Source organism: Triticum aestivum, chromosome 4A (genome assembly GCF_018294505.1).
Source record: "Triticum aestivum cultivar Chinese Spring chromosome 4A, IWGSC CS RefSeq v2.1, whole genome shotgun sequence".
NCBI classification, from domain to species: domain Eukaryota; kingdom Viridiplantae; phylum Streptophyta; class Magnoliopsida; order Poales; family Poaceae; genus Triticum; species Triticum aestivum.
This window is the reverse complement of record NC_057803.1, coordinates 624812796-624818840: the sequence shown is the minus strand read 5'-3', so window position 1 is coordinate 624818840 and position 6045 is coordinate 624812796.

The window sequence follows — 6045 nt, the reverse complement described above, 5'->3', positions numbered from 1 at the left end:
TTCAGACACACCATTACACTGTGGTGTTCCAGGTGGCGTGAGTAGTGAAACTATTTCACATTGTTTTAACTGAATGCCAAACTCGTAACTCAAATATTTTACTTCTGCGATCATATCGTAGAAACTTTTATTTTTTGTTACGATGATTCTCCACTTCACTCTGAATTTCTTTGAACTTTTCAAATGTTTCACACTTGTGTTTCATCAAGTAGATATACTCATATCTGCTCAAATCATCTGTGAAGATCAGAAAATAATGATACCTGCCGTGAGCCTCAATATTCATCGGACCACATACATCAGTATGTATGATTTCCAACAAATCTGTTGCTCGCTCCATTGTTCCGGAGAACGGAGTCTTAGTCATCTTGCCCATGAGGCATGGTTCGCAAGCATCAACTGATTCATAATCAAGTGATTCCAAAATCCCGTCAGCATGGATTTTCTTCATGCGCTTTAGACCAATATGACCTAAACGGCAGTGCCATAAATAAGTTGCACTATCATTATTAACTTTGCATCTTTTGCCTTCAATATTATGAAAATCTGTATCACTACGATCGAGATCCAACAAACCATTTTCATTGGGTGTATGACCATAGAAGGTTTTATTCATGTAAACAGAACAACAATTATTCTCTAACTTACATGAATAACCGTATTGCAATAAACATGATCCAATCATATTTATGCTCAATGCAAACACTAACATTTATTTTAGGTTTAACACTAATCCTGAAAGTATAGGGAGTGTGCGATGATGATCATATCAATCTTGGAACCATTTCCAATACACATCATCACTTCACCCTTAACTAGTCTCTGTTCATTCTGCAATTCCCATTTCGAGTTACTATTCTTAGCATCTGAATTAGTATCAAATACTGAGGGGTTTCTATAAACACTAGTAAAGTACACATCAATAACATGTATATCAAATATACATATGTTCACTTTGCCTTCTTTCTTATCCGCCAATTATTTGGGGTAGTTCCGCTTCAGTGACCAGTCCCTTTGCAGTAGAAGCACTCAGTCTCAGGCTTAGGTCCATACTTGGGCTTCTTCACTTGAGAAGCAACTCGCTTGCCGTTCTTCTTGAAGTTCCCCTTCTTCCCTTTGTCGTTTTCTTGAAACTAGTGGTCTCATCAACCAGCAACACTTGATGTTTTTCTTGATTTCTACCTTTGTCGATTTCAGCATCACGAAGAGCTTGGGAATTGTTTCCGTTATCCTTTGCATATCATAGTTCATCAGGAAGTTCTGCTAACTTGGTGATGGTGACTAGAGAATTCTGTCAATCACTATTTTATTTTTAAGATTAACTTCCACTTTATTCAAGCGATTGTAGTACCCAGACAATTTGAGCACATGCTCACTGCTTGAGCTATTCTCCTCCATCTTTTAGCTATAGAACTTGTTGGAGACTTCATATCTCTCAACTCGGGTATTTACTTGAAATATTAACTTCAACTCCTGGAACATATCATATGGTCCATGACGTTCAAAACGTCTTTGAAGTCCCGATTCTAAGCCGTTTAAGCATGATGCACTAAACTATCAAGTAGTCATCATATTGAGCTAGCCAAACGTTCATAACATCTACATCTGCTCCTGCAATAGGTTTGTCACCTAGCGGTGCATCAAGGACATAATTCTTCTGTCCAGCAATGAGGAAAATCCTCAGATCACGGATCCAATTTGTATCATTGCTATTAACATTTTTCAACTTAGTTTTCTCTAGGAACATATAAAAATTAAACGGGGAGCAACATCGCTAGCTATTGATCTACAACATCGATATGCAAATACTACCAGGACTAAGTTCATGATAAATTAAAGTTCAGGTACGGAGCCAACAGGCCATGTGATTTAACATCAATAGTTCACATCACCATGTGATTAACACCCATAGTTCACATCGTCATGTGACCAACACCCAAAGGGTTTACTAGAGTAAATAATCTAGTTCATATCAATATGTGATTAACACCCAAAGAGTACTAAGGTGTGATCATGTTTTGCTTGTGAGAGAAGTTTAGTCAACGGGTCTGCCACATTCAGATCCGTAAGTATTTTGCAAATTTCTATGTCAACAATGCTCTGCACGGAGCTTCTCTAGCTTATTGCTCCCACTTTCAATATGTATCCAGATTGAGACTTTTAGTCATCTGGATCAGTATCAAAACTTGCATCAACGTAACCCTTTACGATGAACCTTTTGTCACCTCCTTAATCGAGAAACATATCCTTATTCCACTAAGGATAATTTTGACCAATGTCCAGTGATCTACTCCTAGATCACAATTATATTCCCTTGCCAAACTCTGGGCAGGGTATACAATAGGTCTGGTACACAGTATGGCATACTTTATAGAACCTATGGCTGAGGAATAGGGAATGACTTTCATTCTCTCTCTATCTTCTGTCGTGGTCGGGTTTTGACTCTTACTCAACTTCACACCTTGTAACACAGGCAAGAACTCCTTCTTTGACTGTTCCATTTTGAACTACTTCAAAATCTTGTCAAGGTTTGTACTCATTAAAAAACTTATCAAGCGTCTTGATCTATCTCTATAGATCTTGATGCTCAATATGTAAGCAGCTTCATCGAGGTCTTTCTTTGAAAAACTCCTTTCAAACATTCATTTATGCTTTGCAGAATAATTCTACATTATCTCCGATCAATAATATGTCATTCACATATACTTATCAGAAATGTTGTAGTGCTCCCACTCACTTCCTTGTAAATACAGGCTTCACCGCAAGTCTGTATAAAACTATATGCTTTGACAACTTATCAAAGCATATATTCCAACTCCGAGATGCTCGCACCAGTCCATAGATGGATCGCTGGAGCTTGCATATTTTGTTAGCACCTTTAGGATTGACAAAACCTACTGGTTGCATCATATACACCTCTTCTTAAATAAATCCATTAAGGAATGCAGTTTTATTTATCCATTTGCTAGATTTCATATAATGCGGCAATTACTAACATGATTCAGACAGACTTAAGCATAGATACGAGTGAGAAACTCTCATCGTAGTCAACAGCTTGAACTTGTCGAAAACTTTTTTGCGACAATTCTAGCTTTGTAGATAGTAACACTACTATCAGCATCCGTCTTCCTCTTGAGGATCCATTTAATCTCACTGGCTCGCCGATCAATGGGCAAGTCAATCAAAGTCCATACTTTGTTCTCATACATTGATCTCATCTCAGATTTCATGGCCTCAAGCCATTTCACGGAATCTGGGCTCATCATCGCTTCCTCATAGTTCGTAGGCTCGTCATGGTCAAGTAACATGACCTCCAGAACAGGATTACCGTACCACTCTGGTGCGGATCTCACTCTGGTTTACCTACGAGGTTCGGTAGCAACTTGATCTGAAGTTACAGGATCATCATCATTAGCTTCCTCACTAATTGGTGTAGTAGTCATAGGAACATATTTTTGTGATGAACTACTTTCCAATAAGGGAGCAGGTACAGTTACCTCATCAAGTTCTACTTTCCTCCCACTCACTTCTTTCGAGAGAAACTCCTTCTCTAGAAAAGATCCATTCTCAGCAACAAATATCTTGCCTTCGGATCTGTGATAGAAGGTGTACCCAACAGTTACTTTTGGGTATCCTATGAAGACGCACTTCTTCGATTTGGGTTTGAGCTTATCAAGTTGAAACTTTTTCACATAAGCATTGCAACCTCAAACTTTAAGAAACGACAGCTTAGGTTTGTTGCCAAACCATAGTTCATACGGTGTCGTCTCAACGGATTTAGATGGTGCCCTATTTAACGTGAATGCAGCTGTCTCTAATGCATAACCCCAAAACGATAGTGGTAGATCGGAAAGAGACATCATAGATCGCACCATATCTTATAAAGTACGGTTATGACATTCAGACACACCATTACACTGTGGTGTTCCAGGTGGCGTGAGTAGTGAAACTATTTCACATTGTTTTAACTGAAGGCCAAACTTGTAACTTAAATATTTTACTTCTGCGATCATATCGTAGAAACTTTTATTTTTTGTTACGATGATTCTCCACTTCACTCTGAATTTCTTTGAACTTTCCAAATGTTTCACACTTGTGTTTCATCAAGTAGATATACTCATATCTGCTCAAATCATCTGTGAAGATCAGAAAATAATGATACCTGCCGTGAGCCTCAATATTCATCGGACCACATACATCAGTATGTATGATTTCCAACAAATCAGTTGCTCGCTCCATTGTTCTGGAGAACGGAGTCTTATTCATCTTGCCCATGAGGCATGGTTCGCAAGCATCAACTGATTCATAATCAAGTGATTCCAAAAGCCCGTCAGCATGGATTTTCTTCATGCGCTTTACACCAATATGACCTAAACGGCAGTGCCATAAATAAGTTGCACTATCATTATTAACTTTGCATCTTTTGCCTTCAATATTATGAAAATCTGTATCACTACGATCGAGATCCAACAAACCATTTTCATTGGGTGTATGACCATAGAAGGTTTTATTCATGTAAATAGAACAACAATTATTCTCTAACTTACATGAATAACCGTATTGCAATAAACATGATCCAATCATATTTATTCTCAACGCAAACACTAAATAACATTTATTTTAGGTTTAACACTAATCCTGAAAGTATAGGGAGTGTGCGATGATGATCATATCAATCTTGGAACCATTTCCAATACACATCGTCACTTCACCCTTAACTAGTCTCTGTTCATTCTGCAATTCCCATTTCGAGTTACTATTCTTAGCATCTGAATTAGTATCAAATACTGAGGGGTTTCTATAAACACTAGTAAAGTACACATCAATAACATGTATATCAAATATACATATGTTCACTTTGCCTTCTTTCCTATTCGCCAATTATTTGGGGTAGTTCCGCTTCTAGTGACCAGTCCCTTTGCAGTAGAAGCACTCAGTCTCAGGCTTAGGTCCATACTTGGGCTTCTTCACTTGAGAAGCAACTCGCTTGTTGTTCTTCTTGAAGTTACCCTTCTTCCCTTTGCCGTTTTCTTGAATCTAGTGGTCTCGTCAACCATCAACACTTGATGTTTTTCTTGATTTCTACCTTTGTCGATTTCAGCATCACGAAGAGCTTGGGAATTGTTTTCGTTATCCTTTGCATATCATAGTTCATCAGGAAGTTCTATTAACTTGGTGATGGTGACTAGAGAATTTTGTCAATCACTATTTTATTTGGAAGATTAACTCCCACTTTATTCAAGCGATTGTAGTACCTAGACAATTTGAGCGCATGCTCACTGCTTGAGCTATTCTCCTCCATCTTTTAGCTATAGAACTTGTTGGAGACTTCATATCTCTCAACTCGGGTATTTACTTGAAATATTAACTTCAACTCCTGGAACATATCATATGGTCCATGACGTTCAAAACGTCTTTGAAGTCCCGATTCTAAGCCGTTTAAGCATGATGCACTAAACTATCAAGTAGTCATCATATTGAGCTAGCCAAACGTTCATAACATCTGCATCTGCTCCTGCAATAGGTTTGTCACCTAGCGGTGCATCAAGGACATAATTCTTCTGTCCAGCAATGAGGAAAATCCTCAGATCACGGATCCAATCCGTATCATTGCTATTAACATTTTTCAACTTAGTTTTCTCTAGGAACATATAAAAATTAAACGGGGAGCAACATCGCGAGCTATTGATCTACAACATCGATATGCAAATACTACCAGGACTAAGTTCATGATAAATTAAAGTTCAGGTACGGAGCCAACAGGCCATGTGATTTAACATCAATAGTTCACATCACCATGTGATTAACACCCATAGTTCACATCGTCATGTGACCAACACCCAAAGGGTTTACTAGAGTAAATAATCTAGTTCATATCAATATGTGATTAACACCCAAAGAGTACTAAGGTGTGATCATGTTTTGCTTGTGAGAGAAGTTTAGTCAACGGGTCTGCCACATTCAGATCCGTAAGTATTTTGCAAATTTCTATGTCAACAATGCTCTGCATGGAGCTTCTCTAGCTTATTGCTCCCACTTTCAATA